Genomic DNA, 16,225 nt, shown 5'->3' on the forward strand with positions numbered 1-16,225 from the left:
ATTGTTATTTTCACTTTACGGATGAAAAAAACCGAGGCTCAGAGAAGTTAAGGACACAGCTAGGAAGGTGAAATTGGAGCCCAGATCTCTGAACTGCAAGTGACCCCAGCTGCAGAGACCATGAAGGCTGGGAGTTACAAGAGGAGAAAAAGGGGGAAATGCAAGGGTTAGGCAAGACTAGAATGTGCCGCCATGGAGAATAAGTTGATCAAAGATAGAAAAGAAAACTCAGGGCTTCAGTTCCAGTGTGGAGAGGTGGGTCTAGAGGTCTCCAAAGGATCAGGAAGAAGGTGGAGATGGAGCCCGTTTACCTGTGCTCTCACCTGCTCACTACACTACAGCCATGCAGCCACAGCCTGCCAGCTGTGCCCACAGTACAGCTCCATTTACCTCCTCAAGGTTGATGTAAGCCAAGGGTGGCCCCTAGAGAGGGGCCGTTTACCCTGAACAAATTTAATCCACAAATATTTGTTACCTGCTGTACAAGAGTAAGAGTCAGGGCTAGGATAGTTCTGAAATACATTTATACCAAAAATCTAGCCTGGTTTGAATTACTTTTAACAGCTTTATTGAGATGTAATTTATATACATAAAGTTCACCCATTTAAAGTGTACAATTCACTTTGGGTAGTATGGACATTTTCACTATGTTGATTCTTCGTTCCCCAATGTTCATCGCAGCACTGTTTACAATAGCCAAGAGTTGGAACCAGCCCAAATTTCCATCATCAGATGAGTGGATATGGAAAATGTGGTACATCTACACAATGGAATACTACTCAGCTATAAAAACGAATGAAATACTGCCATTTGCAGCAACATGGATGGACCTTGAGAGAATTATATTCAGTGAAACAAGTCAGGCACAGAAAGAGAAATACCACATGTTCTCACTTATTGGTGGGAGCTAAAAATTAATATATAATTCACACACACACACACACACAAAACCAGGGGGGGTGGGGAAGAAGATATAACAACTACAATTACTTGAAGTTGATACAACAAGGAAACAGAAAGGACATTGTTGGGTGGGAGGGAGGGGAGGGAGGAGGGAGGGAGGTTTCGGTGATGGGCCACAATAATCAATCACATTGTATATCGACAAAATAAAAATTAAAAAAATAAATAAACAAAGTGTACAATTCAATCTTTTTTACCATATTTAAAGAGTTGTGTAATCATCACTACAATCAATTTTAGAACATTTTCATCACCCCCAAGATAAACATTGTACCCTTTATCTGTGACACCCATCCCTCAGCATCCCTTACTCCCCCAATCCCCAGTACTAGGCAATGACTAATCTGCTTTCTGTCTCTATGGATTTGCCTATTCTGGACATTTTATACAAACGATATTATACCATATGTCTTCTTTTATAAATGGCTTCTTTCAGTTAGCATAAAGTTTTTCGAGATTTGTCCATGTTGTAAAATGTATCCATATATCATTCCTTTTTTTCCTGTGGAAAGATAGTCAATCATATGGATATAACACATTTTGTTTATTCATTTATCAATTGATAGAATTTTGAATTGACAAATTTTTGTGTGGATATATGTTGTCAATTCTCTTGGAGCCTAGGAGTGAAATTTTTGGGTCATATGGTAACTCTATGTTCAATGTTTTAAGGAACTGCCAGATTGATTTTTGTTTGTTTGTTTTTGTTTTTTAATAATCCTTTAATTTTATTTATTTATTTTAATTTTTAAAAAAACTTTTATTGAATCATAATTGCTTATACATATTTTTTGAGTTCAACATTGACATATGTTGATCAAATCAATATTACTTGCATATATATTGTTACAAATTGTACTTATTCTTTATGTCCCTTGTCCAATCTCTCCCCATTCCCCTCTCCCTCCCTGCTCCCACCTCTGATAACCCTAGATTTCTTCTCTTCTTCTAAAAGAGTAATGGTTACACTGTTGATTTGTTGCCTAGATGATCTGTCCAATGCTGAGAGGTATGTTCAGGTCCCCCAATATTATTGTAGAGCAGATGCTTCTGTCTCTCTGGAATGGGCTTTGTGGAGAGAGACATCTTCTTTTCTTTGGTCTCTGCTGGTGACTCTCCTTGTGTCAATGCACTCCAGTGGCTGGCAGACCATCTGCACGATGGTTGTGGCATCCAGCTGCTTTTGCGGCAACCGTGGTTATTGTGGTAGCTGTGGTGGGCCACCCACATGGAGGTGATGTTTTTGGCATGCTCCTTACCTAGTTGCTGGTGTCTGCCAACTCCATGCCTCAGGACCCTGGGCAGGCCCTGTGGCATTGGCAGTGTGCCTGGTTGTGGGAGGGGGTCAGGTCCCCGGATCCATGCCTTAGGACTGTGGGTGGACCCTGTGGTGCTGGCGGTGTGCCTGGTTGTGGGCGGAGGGTCTGGTCCCTGGCTCCATTCAGACTGATTTTTAATGTGGATATACCATCTCTGCACATCCTTATCAATGCTTGTTATTAAGTGTTATTTTGATTATAACCATCCCAGGGGGCGTGAAGTGGTATCTCATTATATTTTTGATTTTCATTCCTTTTTTTTTTTCTTTTAATAAGATGACCAGTAAGGGGATCTTAACCCTTGACTTGGTGTTGTCAGCACTACACTCTCCCAAGTGGGCTAACTGGCCATCCCTATATAGGGATCTGAACCTGTGGCCTTGGTGTTATCAGCACCACATTCTCCCAAGTCCCATGGGCTGGCCCTTGATTTTCATTCTTTAATGACTCATGATGTTAAACATCTTTTGATGTATTAGTAGGCCATTTGTATATTTTATTCAGAGAAATATCTATTCAAATCCTTTGATTGTTTATAATTGGGTGATTTGTCTTTTAATTGTTGAGTTGTAATTGCTCTTTATGTATTCTGGATACTAGACCCTTATTAGAAATACAATTTACAAATATTTTCTCCCATTCTGAGTTGTCCTTTTGCTCTGTTGATAGTATGTATTAAAGCAAAATGTTTTTAAGTTTTATGTCATTGAATTTATATCTATTATTTATTTTGTTGCCTATGTTTTTGGTGTCATATCTAAGAAACCATTGCCAAATCCAAGGTTATGATGATTCGCCTCTGTTTCCTTCCAAGATTTTTATAGATTTAACTCTTATATTTAGGTCTTTGATCCATTTTTTGTGTATTGGTATAAGGTAGGAATCCAATTTCATTCTTTTATACGTGGCTATCCATTTGACCCAGCACCATTTGTTGAAGAGACTTTTCCTTTCCCATTGAATGGTGTTGGCACTCTTGTTGAAAATTGTCTGTAGATGTATGGGTTTATTTCTGGACTCTTAATTTTATTCTTTTTGTCTATATGTCTATTTTTATGCCAGTACCATATGGTTCTGATTACTGTAGCTTTGTAGTATGACTAGAAATATGGAAGTGTGTGTCCTCTTCCATTCATGCAAAAAAAAAGGTCATTGGGTTTTGAAAAGGAATTGTATTGAATTTGTGGATTGCTTTTTATTTTTTTATTTAAAAAAAATTTTTTTTGTCTTTTTCGTGACCGGCGCTCAGCCAGTGAGCGCACCGGTCATTCCTATATAGGATCCGAACCCGCGGCGGGAGCGTCACTGCGCTCCCAGCGCCGCACTCTCCCGAGTGCGCCACAGGCTCGGCCCGTGGATTGCTTTTTAAAAAAAATTTTTTAAATTGAAATGTAATTGATTGTACATATCTTTAGGGTATCGTGTTGAATATCAATACCTGTGCACAATATGTGATGCTCAAATCAGGACAATCAGTATGTTCAATATAACATAATGCAATCACTTCCTGTGGCCCTCCAGCAACCCCTCACCAACCCTCCCCTTCCTCGTTCTCACCTCTGGTAACCCCAGTTCTGTTCTCTTTTTTTGAAAGTTCAATGTACTATTGTGATTGTTACATCTTTCTTTCTATTTATTTATTTATTTATTCTTTATTTCTTTATTCATTTATTTATTTATTGTTTAGCTCCCACTTATGAGTGAGGACGTGATATTTCTCTTTCTGTGCCTGGCTTATTTCACTAAACATAGTTTTCTCTAAGTTCATCCATGTTGTGCAAATGGCAGAATTTCATTCTTTTTTATGGCACAGCAGTATTCCACTGAGTATATGTACCATATTTTCCTTATCCAGTTGTTGGTCAATGGACATTTATCTTGGTTCCAACTCTTGGCTATTGTAAATAGTGCTGCAATAAACATGCAGAAGAAACAATTAACAGAGCAAAAAGACAACCTACAGAATGGGAAAAAATATTTTTAAACTACACATCTGATGAGGGATTAATATCCAGAATATACAAGGAACTCAAACAAGTTAACAGTAAAAAAACAGGTAACCCAATTTAAAAATAGGCAAAGGAACTGCATAGGTATTTCTCAAAGGAAGATATACAAATGGCCAACAGACACACAAAAAAATGCTCAACATCACTAAGCATCAGGGAAATGCAGATCAAAACCACATTGAGATATCATCTCACCTCATTTAGACTGGCTATTATCAAAAAGACAGAAAATAACAAATGCTGGTGAGGACGCAGAGAAAGGGGGAACCCTCCTACACTATTGGTGGGACTGTAAATTAGTGCAGCCATTATGGAAAACAGTGTGGAGGTTCCTCAAACAACTACAGGTAGAATTTGTGGATTGCTTTGGACAGTATTGACATCTTAACAATATTAAGTTTTCTAATCCATGAATTTAGATTGTATTTCCATTTATTTAGGCTTCTTTAATTTCTTTCAGTAGTGCTTTATAATTTTCAGCATATAAATCATACCTCCTTGGTTAACTTTATTCAAACGTGTTTTATTCTTTTTGATGCTATCATAAATGGAATTGTTTTCTTAATTTCATTTTTGGATTGTTCATTGCTAATGTATAGAAATGCAACTGATTTTGGTGTGTTGATCTTGATCCCTGCCACTTTGCTGAATTCATTTATTAGCTCTAATGTTCTTTTTTTTTTTTTTTTTGTAGGTGTTTAAGGATTTTGTATATATAAGATCATGTCTTCTGTGAATAGAAAGTTTTACTATTTCTTTCTTAACTATTTGGATGAATTTTCTCACTGTCTCCCTCCCTCCTTCCTTCTATCCCTCCCTCATTTTGTCCTTCCCTTCCTTCCTTCCTTTCTCATGAATGCTCTGGCTAGAACTGCGAGTACAATGTTGAGTAGAGGGCATCCTTGTCCTGTTCCTGATCTAAGGAGGAAGGCTTTCAGGCTTTTACCATTGAGTATGATCTTAGCTGTGGGGCTATTTTTTTTTTTTTTTTGACCGGTAAGGGGATTGTAACCCTTGGCTTGGTGTCGTCAGCACCATGCTCAGCCAGCGAGTGCACCGGCCTTCCCCATATAGGATCCAAACCTGCAGCCTCAGCACTACCAGCACCGCATTCTCCTGAGTGAGCCACAGGGCCGGCCCTTAGCTGTGGGTTTTTTATATATGTCCCTTATCATGTTTTGGAAATTCCTTTCTATTCCTCATTTGTTGAGTGTTTTTATCATGAAAGGTGTGAATTTTCCAAACTTTTTTTTCCTGCATAATTTGAAATGATCATGTGGTCTCTTTCTTTATTCTATTAATATGGTGTATTTCAATGATTGATTTTCACACCCTCTCATTCCTGGGATAAATTCCACTTGGTCATAACATATAACCCTTTTTTTTTTTTTAAATGATGACCAGTAAGGGGATCTTAACTCTTGACTGGTGTTGTCAGCACCACACTCTCCCAAGTGAGCTAAACAGCCATCCCTATATAGGGATCCAAACCTGTGGCCTTGGTGTTATCAGCACCACACTCTCCCAAGTGAGCCACAGGCCAGCCCCAACATATAATCCTTTTAATATGCTGCTACTGGATTCAGTTTGCTAGTATTTTCTTGAGGATATTTGCATCTATATAAGAGATATTCATTTGTAGGGTTTTTTTTGTTTGTTTTGTTTTTTCTTGTGATGTCTTTGGCTTTGATATCAGGGTAATGCTGGCTTCATAGAATAAGTTAGAAAGTGTTCCCTCCTCTTCAACTTTTTGAAGAGTTCAAGAAGAACTGGTATTAATTCTTCCTTAGATGCTTGGTAGAATTTACCAGTGAAGCTATTTGATGCTTAACTTTTCTTTATCGGGAGATTTTTGATTACTGATTCAAATTCTTTACTTGTTATAGGTCTATTCATATTTTCTATTTCTTGAGTTAGTTTTTGGTAGTTTATGTGCTTCTGGGAATTTGTTCATTTCATCCAGGTTATCTAATTTGTTGGTATACAATTGTTCATACTATTTTCTTATAATCCTTTTTATTTCTGTAAGTTGAGAGTAATGTCTACACTTTTATTTCTGATTTTAGCAACTTAAGTCCTCTCTCTTTCTTCTTGGTCAGTCTAGACAAAAGTTTGAGTTTTGTTAATCTTGTCAAATAACCAACAGTTGGTGTCATTGATTGTCTCTATTGCTTTTCTATTCTCTACTTCATTTATCTCTGCTCTTTATTATTTCCTTCTTTCTGCTAGTTTTTGGTTTAGTTTCCTCTTCTTTTTCTGGTTCCTTGAGTGTAAAGTTGATCTTCTGCCTAGTTCTGTTCATTATTGAAAGTGAGGTATGAAGTCTTCAACTATTATTGTTAAATTATCTCTCTCTTTATCCTTCATTTCTGTCAGTTTTTGCTCTGTGCATTTTATTGCTCTGTTGTTAGTTGTATCTTCCTGATGTTTTGATCTTTTTATCATTATGAAATGTCCCTCCTTATCTCTAGTCACATTTTTTTGTTTTAAAATCTATTTTATCTGATAGTAATATAGCCACTCCAACTTTCTGAGGATGCTGTTTGCATGATATATCTATCCTTTTATTTTCAGTCCATTCATATCTTTGAATTTAAAGAGTGTCTCTTGTAGACAGCATATAGTTAATGAGGGTACTTCAAACATTTCATGGAAGGATTCATATTGTCTTTTAATTGTATTTTCCATGAACTTTTTGAAGTACTCTTGTATTGCTATCCTGTTGTTTTCATCCTATATGACAGTCTCTGTCTCTTGATTGGATTGTTTACTCCATTTACATTTAATGTTATTGTTTATATAGTTGGGTTTACATTTGCCTTTTACTTTTTGTTTTTTATATGTCTCATGTCTCTTTATCCTCTATTTCTCCTTTCCTGCTTTCTTTTGCATTAAGTGAATACTTTCCAATGCAGAATTTTAATTTTTTAAAATGACTTTTACACTATGATTTTTAAGTTTATTTTATTAGTTGTTGCTCTAGGGTTTACCATACACAGATTAACTTACCAGAAATAGCTTCAGATTTATGCCGACTTCAGTGATATATAGAAATGTTACTCCTAAATACAGTTGATCCTCATTATTCATGGATTCTATGAATAATGCAAATTGGCCTATTTGCTAAAATTTATTTGAAACCCTAAAATCAATACATTTCTGGTTCTCTTCACTTGTTTCTATGGATTTGAATTTCTATCTTGAGTCTTTTCTTTAGTCCAATAAAGGCTTGCCTCCACCCACCTCTTCTGTGATCTTATTAGTAAATATATTACATGTCTATATGTTACAAGCCCAATAATACATTATATACATATTGTTTTATATAATTAATTTTTAAATCAGGTAAGATAAGCAAAGAGAAAGAATGGGCATTTATACTGTCTTTTATAATTACACAATTACAGTTACCAGTTGTTATGAGTTGAATTTTGTCCTCTAAAAAGATATGTTGGAATCATAATCCACAGTACTTCAGAATGTGACCTTATTTGGGATAGGGACATTGCAGATATAATTAGTTAGAATGAGGGCATATTGGAGTTGGGTGGGCCCACAATCCAGTATGACTGGTGTCCTTATAAGAAGAGGGAAATTTGGACACAGACACAGAGAGGGAAGATAGCCATGTGAAGGTGGAGGTAGAGATTGGAGTAATGCTGCCACAAGCCAAGGAATGCCTGGAGCTACCAAACGCTGGAAAAAGCAAGGGAGTATTTCCCCCAGAGACTTCAGAGGGAGCATGGCCCTACCAACATCTTGATTTCAGATTTCTAGCCTACAGAACTATGAGACAATAAATTTTTGTTGTTTTAAGCCATGCAGTTTGTGGTAATTTGTTACAGCAGACCAAGGACATGAATATACATGTTTTTTTTTTTTCATTTCAGTTATACTTTTCAACTCTAGAATTTCCATTTGTTTCTTTTTCATAATTTTTAACTCTTTGTTATTCTTCTCTATTTGTTGCAACATTATTATTATATCCTTTTTTACTTCTTTATTCATAATTTTGTTTAGTTCTGTGAACACATTTACAATGGCTACTTTGAAGTCTTTGCCTATTAATAGCTGGTCATTGCCACAGGTAGTTTCTGTTGCCTGGTAGGTTTCCTTTCCCCGGCGTATGGATTATTCTTTCCTGCTTCTTTGCATGTCTCATACTTTGTTGGAAACTGGGCATTTTAGATAATATATTATAGCAATTCTGAGTATTGGTCTCCCTTCCCCACCTCCCCACCTACCCCCCACCAATGATTTATTTATGTTATTGGCTTGTTTACTTGTTTAGACACTGATTGCATAATTTTAGTGAAGTCTATTCCCCCACACCCCAGCAGTGTGAAGCCTGTGATATTGTTCCTTAAGGGGCACAGCCCTGGGATGCCCACAGATATCCTGGGTTTTGGCAAGGCTCTCTTTGACCATCTTTTCCCCTGACCACACCCAGCTCTTAAACTCCACTAATTGCTCACTGATTGCTCTGTTGTTTTTCAAAGAGTCCCTAGGGCATAAATTGCTCCCCAAACTGATCCAATCAAATTCTGGCTTCTTTGAAGGGATAGTTCCCAGATCAGTATTTGAGATTTGTTCAGGTCACAGGAGGGCTCTTCTCAGCTGTATGGTTCACTGTTTCTCTTCAGTAAACTAGCCAGCCTACAGTTTGGCCTATATCTCCAATGAATCTATCATTCTCCTACCAACTTTCTTTTACCACAATCTCCACTATTTTTGAGAGCACACTTACACGTAGGCCTGAACTTCTCCACACTCTGTTACAAATGAAGTCAGTTCCTTTGGGTAGACATTCAGAGCTCTCTGATCTATGGCCTGCCTTTCTCCTACAGTTCTGGTACTGGGATCAAGGACAACAGCACACTTCTGATTAACACCCCCACTTTAGGAGCTGAGCACTCCCTGGAGGGAAAGGCAGCAGCTCCAGATCCCCTTGGCTTGCCTCTCCTGGTGTGGTACCTCTGCTCCACGAGCCATGTCAAGGGCCCTAGTATTTTCAGTGGTGCCACACCCTAGTTAGAACCTCCATCCCACAAGTGGGGACTGGGTGGGAGAAGGGAGTCCCCACCTCTCAGCCTTACTCACCAGGAATTTAGCCTAGGAACAGATAGCTGGGGGCAGGATGAGAAATGCTGACGTCCTGCTCCTCCCAGAAAGATAGACCTCCAATAGGGAGCTGTAAGAGAGGGGTCCCTGTGTTCTTGGCTGTACCTGTATGAAGTGGAGTTTCTGTCTCCTTGCACTGGAAGAGAGGAGGCAATGAGTGAGTCTTGTTACAAATACCCCAGAGTCTCATTTTTCATGCTAAAATTTAGTAGATTTTCTTAAATAAAAGTATCTTCATTTGCTTGTATGCCCTTAGGACCATTTCCAGGGACTTAAACATTTTTTAAGTAGACTTAAAAATATTATTTAAAGTAGACTTTAGACTTTAGAGCAGTTTTAGGTTCACAGAAAAATTGAGCAAAAAGTATAGAGAGTTCCCATATACCCCCTACCCCGCAATCCTTGCCATGCTACCGACATCTCACACCACAGCAGTACATTTGTTACAATTGATGAACCTACAGACACATAATTATCACTGAAAGTCCATAGTTTACATTAGGGTTCACTCTGGGTGTTGTACATTCTATGGTTTTTGATAAATGTATAATGACATGTATCTACCATTGTAGTATCATAGAGAATAATTTCACTGCCCTAAAAATCCTCTGTGCTCTGCCAATTCATTCTTCTCTCCCTACTAACCCCTAGCAACCACTGATCTTTTTACTGTCTCCAGAGTTTTGCTTTTTCTGGAATGTCATATAGTTGAAATTGTACAATGTGTAGTTTTTTTGGATTGGCTTCTTTCACTTAGTAATATGCATTTAAGTTTCTTCCATGTCTTTTCATAGCTTGATAGCTCATTTCTTTTTAGCACTGAATGATATTCTATTGTCAGGATGTACTACAGTTTATGTATCCATTCGCCTACTAGTGAACATCTTGGTTTCTTCCAGGTTTTGGAAATTATGAATAAAGCTGCTATAAACATCTGTGTGCAGGATTTTGTGTGGACATAAGTTTTCAATTCATTTGAGAAAATACCAGGGAGCAGATTACTGGATCATATAGTAATAGTATGTTTAGTTTTGTAAGAAACTGCCAAACTGTCTTCCATAGTGGCTGTACCATTCTACATTCCCACCAGCAATGAATGACAGTTCCTGTTGTTCTGTATCCTTGCCAGCATTTGGTGTTGTCGGTGTTCTGGATTTTGGCCATTCTAAGGAGTCTGTGGTGGTATCTCATTGTTGTTTTAATTTGCAATTCTCTAATGACATATGATGTTGGACGCCTTTTCATATGCATACTTGTCACCTGTATATTTTCTTTGGTGAAGTGTCTGTTCAGATGTTATTTTTAAGTCAGGTTCTTTGTGTTCTTCTTGTTGACTTTTAAGACTTCTTTGTGTATTTTAGATAACAGTCCTTTACCAGATATGCCTTTTACAAATATTTTCTCCCAGTCTGTGCCTTGTCTTTTTATTCTCTTGACAGTGTCTTTTGCAGAACAGAATATTTATTTATTTATTTATTTATTTATTTAAAATATGTAATGCTTCATGAGTTTGCACGTCATCCTTGCACAGGGGCCATGCTAATCTTCTCTGTATCGTTCCAATTTTAGTATATGTGCTGCTGAAGCAAGCACAGAACAGAATTTTTAATTTTAATGAGTTCAGCTATCAATTATTTCTTTCACGGGTTGTGCCTTTGGTGTTTGTATTAGTCTGTTTCTGTTGCTGATAACAAAATACCTGGAACTGGGTAATTTGTAAGAAAATGAAATTTATTGCTTATGGTTTCAGAGACTGGGAAGTCCAAAGTCCAGGGAACACATCTGGTGAGGGTCTTCTTTGGTGATGGCTTTATAGCAATGCAAGGGTCTCGCATGGCAGAAAATGAAAGAGACTCTGTGCTTTCCTTTTAAAGCCCTCAGAACTATGCCCACCATTAAACCATCAACTTAATCACCTCTTCAAGGCCCCCCCTTTCAATTGCCATAATAGGATTTCCCACCCTCAACAGTTACAGTGGGGATTATGTTTTGGGGGGACATTCAATCCAAGATAGTGTTGTATCTAAGAGTTATTGCAATTTAGGTTCATTGATTGTAACAAATGTACCACTTTGGTGCAAGACTGCTGATAGTGGGGGGAAGTGTGTGTGTATGGGGACAAGGGATATATTAGAACTCTCTGAACTCTCCACCCAATTTTTCCGTGAACCTAAAACTGCTCTAAAAAAATACAGTTTATTAATTTAAGAAAAAACATAAAGCCATAGATGAAGGTGTAAAAATTATAAATAAACTAATAATCAAAGTGACCTAGTGCCATGCAGACGGTCATCTTGATCTTATATTATCTCATAGGAGTTTTATAGTTTTGCATTTTACATTTAGGTCTGTGATAAATTTTGAGTTAATTTTTGTGAATAGTGTAAGGTCTGTGTCTAGATTTATTTTTTTATTTTCAAGTAGATATCCAGTTTTTTCAGCACCATTTGTTGAAAAGACTATCTTTGCTCCATCGTATTACCTTTCCTCTTTTATCAAAGATCAATTGGCTATGTTTATGTAGGTCTATTTTTGTGCTCTTTATTCTGTTTCCTTGATCTATTTGTCTATTCATTTGCCAATAATACACTATCCTGATTACTACAGTTTTATAGCAAGTCTTGAAGTGAAGTAGTGTCTGTCCCCTGACTTTGTTCTTCTCCTTCAATATTGAGTTGGTTATTCCGGATCTTTTGCCTTTCCATATAAACTTTAGAATCAGTTTGTTGTTATCAACAAAATAACTTGCTGGGCTTTTGATTGGAATTGCATTGAATCTGTAGATTAAGTTGGGAAGAACTGACATCTTGACAATATTGAGTCCTCCTATTATTCAGGGACATGAAATATCTCCCCATTTATTTAGTTCTTTGATTTCTTTCATCATAGTTTTGTAGTTTTCCTCATACAATTTTTTTTACATTTTTCAGGAGGCTAATGTAAATGGTAATATGTTTTTAAAAAAACACTTTATTGGTGTATGCTTAACATACACAAAGCTGTACATATTTAATATACACAACTTGATGAGTTTGAGATAAATATATACCAAAAATATGGAATGCTTCACAAATTTGTATGTCATCCTTGCACAGGGCCCATGCTAATCTTCTCTGCATTGTTTCAATTTTAGTATATGTGTTGCCAAAGCAAACACAATAGTAATGTGTTTTTAATTTCAAATTTTACTTGTTTATTGCTGGTCTATAGGAAATAAATTGACTTTTGTATATTAACCCTGTATCCTGCAACCTTGCTATAATTGCTTATTAGTACCAGGAATTTATTTGTTGATTTTTTCAGATTTTCTACATAGATGATCATATCATCTGTGAAAACAGACAGTTCTATTTCTTTCTTCCCAATCTGTTTACTTTCTATTTCTCATTGCATTAGCTAAGACTTCTAGTGAGATGTTGAAAAGCAGTAGTAAGAGGAGAAATCCTTGTCTTGTTTCTGATCTTAGCAGAAAAGCTTCGAGTTTCTCACCATTAAGTATGGTGTTAGCTGTAGGTTTTTTGTAGGTGTTCGTTATCAAGTTAAAGATGTCTCCTCTATTCCTAGTTGGCAGAGAGTTTTTATCATGAATGGATGTTGGCATTTTCATCAAAAGCTTTTCCTACATCTATTGATAAGATCATGTGATTTTTCTTCATTAGCCTGATGTGATTAGTGGATGTGATGGATTACATTAATTGATTTTTGAATGTTGAATCAGGCTTTTGTAGCTAGAATAAATCCCACTTGGTTGTATGTAAAATTCTTCTATACATTGTTAGATTTGATTTGCTAATATTTTGTTGAGGAACATGCGTCTATGTTCATGAGAGATAATGGTCTGTAGTTCTCTTTTCTTATAATGTGTTTGTCTGGTTTTGATATTAAGGTAATGCTGGGCTCACAGAATGAGTTAGGAAGAAGTCCCTCTGCTTCTGTCTTCTGGAAAAGATGATAGAGAATTGGCATAATTTTTTCCTTAAATGTTTGGTAGAATTCACCAGTGAACCCAGCTAAGCTTGCTTTCTATTTTGGAAGGTTATTATTTACTGTTTCAATTTCTTTAATAGATATAGGCCTATTCAGATTCTCTATTTCTTTCTGTGTGATTTTTGGTAGACTGTGTCTTTCAAGGAATTGGACCCTTTCATCTATGCTGTTGCGTTTGTGGACAGAGAGTTGTTCACTGTATTCCTTTATTATTCTTTTGATGTCCATGAGATCTGTAGTGATGTTCCCTCTTTCATTTGTAATACTAATAATTTCTGTCCTCTCTCTTTTTTTTTCTTTGTTAGCCTGGCTAGAGACTTATTGATTTTATTGATCTTTCAAGGAACCACCTTTTGGGTTTGTTAATTTTCTCTAAGGATTTCCTGTTTTCAGTTTCATTGATTTGTACTCTAATTTTTATTATTTCTATTAATCGTTTACTTTGGATTTGATTTGCTCTTCTTTGGTTTCCAAAGGTGAAAACTTAGATTATTGATTTTATGCCTTTCTTCTTTTCTTTTTTAATATATGCATTCAATGCTATAAATTCCCTTCTGAGCACTGCTTTTGCTGCATTTCACAAATTTTGGTAAGTTGTATTTTCATTTTCATTTAGTTCAAAATAAGTTTTATTTTTCTTGAGATTTCTTCTGTGACCAATATGCTATTTATAAATGTACTGTTTAATCTCTAAGTATTTTGGAATTTTCCAGATATTTTTCTATTATTGATTTCTAGTTTAATTCCACTGTGGTCTGAAAGCAGACATTGCATAATTTTAAACTTGTGATGGTGTATTTTATGGCCTATAAAACAGTATTAACTAACTGTGAAGGTTATTTCTAGGTATCAACTTGAATAGATTAAGGAAAGCCTGAGAAAACTGGTAAAGGTATCTTTTTAGGTGTGTCTGTGAGGGTATTTCAAGCAGAGATTAGTATGAGAGCCTGAGTGAACTGGGTGAGAAAGACCCGCCCTCAATGTGGGTGGGAACCATTGAATCCTCTGGGGGCCCCAACAGAACAAAAGACAGAGAAAAAAGGTGAAGCTCTCTATCTGCTGGAGCTAGGATACGCTCTTCTCCCCTGTCTGTGGACATCAGAGCTCGAGATTCTTCAGTTTTGGGTTCCAGGACTTACACCAAGGACACCATTGGCTTCCCCGGCTTTGAGGACTTCAGACTTGGACTGAGCCATGCTACTGGCATCCAGTTTGCAGACGGCCTGTTGTGGGACTTTTCTTCATAATTGTGTGAGCTAACAAATCCCCTCTGATATATATATAGCATACCTTATTGATTCTGTCTCTCTGGAGAACCGTGACTAATACACTAACTATTGTCAGACTTGTCTTCACTGAGCCTCCAATAATTAATCAATTACAATTCATGTTTTCCTAGTCCAATACTGATTTCTGCTCATGAGTTTCTGCTCCCATAAGTTGTGATTCTTTGTATCTGCCTATCTGTTTCCAATTTTGAAGGCAGTAGTTTGCCCTGTAACTTCACTTCTCCGACAGATATAAGAGTTGTTGATTTTCAGCATGTTCAGCTTTTTTACTTGTTGTTTGGATGAGATGGTGACTTTTAAGCTCCTTACATGCTGAACTAGAAACTGTAAGTCAATGACTGGCTTTTTAAAAAAAAAATTTCACCAGTTTTCCTGGGGAGACGGTTCCCATAGCTCCTCACACTGTCATGCCAGAAGTGGAACCAGCTGCTTCATGTCATTTTTTTTTTACTGAATAATGTTTCGTTGTATAGCTATACCACATTTTATTTATCCATTCACTGGTTGATACACATTTGGATTGTTTCCATTTTTTGGATATTATGATTTAATGCTGCTATGAATATTTATGTAATGTGAGCTCCTTTTATCCTTTCTTGATGATGTCCTTTGAAGCACAAAAGTTTTTAATTTGTCAACTTGTCAATCTTCTCTTTTTTTGCTTATGGTTTTGGTGTCATAAGTAAGAAATCATTACCTAACCCATTATCATGAAGATTTACTTCTGTGTTTTACTCTGAGTTTTATAGCGTTAGCTTTTACATTTGGTCTATAATATTCTTTGACTTAATGTTTTGTGTGTGTGGTGTCAGATAAGGGTCCTGCTTCGTTCTTTTGCATGTGGCTATATGGTTTGTCCAGAATCATTTGTTGAAAAGATTCTTCTTTCTCCATTTAATTATCTTGTCATCTTTGTCAAAAATCAATTGACCATGTTTTTAGGGTTTATTATGAGCTCTCAGTTCTATTCAATTGATCTATATATCTAGTCTTGTGCTAGTACCACACTGTCTTGATTATTGTAGCTTAATAGTAAGTTTTTGATATTGGGAAGTGTGAGTCCTCCAACTTTGCTCTTCTTTTTCGAGAATGTTTTGGCTATTCTGGGTTCCTTTCATTTCCATATGGATTGTAGGATCAGCTTGTCAATTTCTGCAAAAAAGATAGCTGAGATTTTCATAGGGATTGTATTGAACCTGTAGATCGATTTGGGGAGTATTGCCATTTCAACAATATTAAGTTTTCTTATTAAAAAAAAAAAAAAGATGACCAGTAAGGGGATCTTAACTCTTAACTTGTTGTTGTCAGCGCCAGGCTCTCCCAAGTGAGCTAACCGGCCATCCCTATATAGGGATCTGAACCCGTGGCCTTGGTGCTATCAGCACCGCACTCTTCCAAGTGAGCCACGGGCTGGCCCTCAGTTTTCTGATACATGAACATGGGATGTCTTCTCACTTACTTATATTTTGTTTAATTTCTTTCAACCATGTTTTGTAGTTTTCAGAGTGTGAATTTTTTACTTCTTTTGTTACATTAT

General features: G+C 36.6%; 1 protein-coding gene and 2 non-coding genes across 3 annotated transcripts in view; 1 reads left to right on the top strand and 2 right to left on the bottom strand.

Annotated features, from left to right (window-relative positions):
* The window catches only part of NHSL2 (NHS like 2), a 257,048-nt gene that overhangs the window by 54,289 nt on the left and 186,534 nt on the right, over window positions 1–16,225 (top strand). The gene's annotated exons all lie outside the window — the stretch shown is intronic.
* LOC134368759 (U6 spliceosomal RNA) lies at window positions 10,899–11,005 on the bottom strand. Its single transcript, XR_010022469.1, has one exon. It is a non-coding gene; the product is annotated as a U6 spliceosomal RNA (small nuclear RNA).
* LOC134368765 (U6 spliceosomal RNA) lies at window positions 12,463–12,569 on the bottom strand. The gene has a single exon (XR_010022475.1). It is a non-coding gene; the product is annotated as a U6 spliceosomal RNA (small nuclear RNA).

Source organism: Cynocephalus volans, chromosome X (genome assembly GCF_027409185.1).
Source record: "Cynocephalus volans isolate mCynVol1 chromosome X, mCynVol1.pri, whole genome shotgun sequence".
Taxonomy (NCBI): Eukaryota; Metazoa; Chordata; class Mammalia; order Dermoptera; family Cynocephalidae; genus Cynocephalus; species Cynocephalus volans.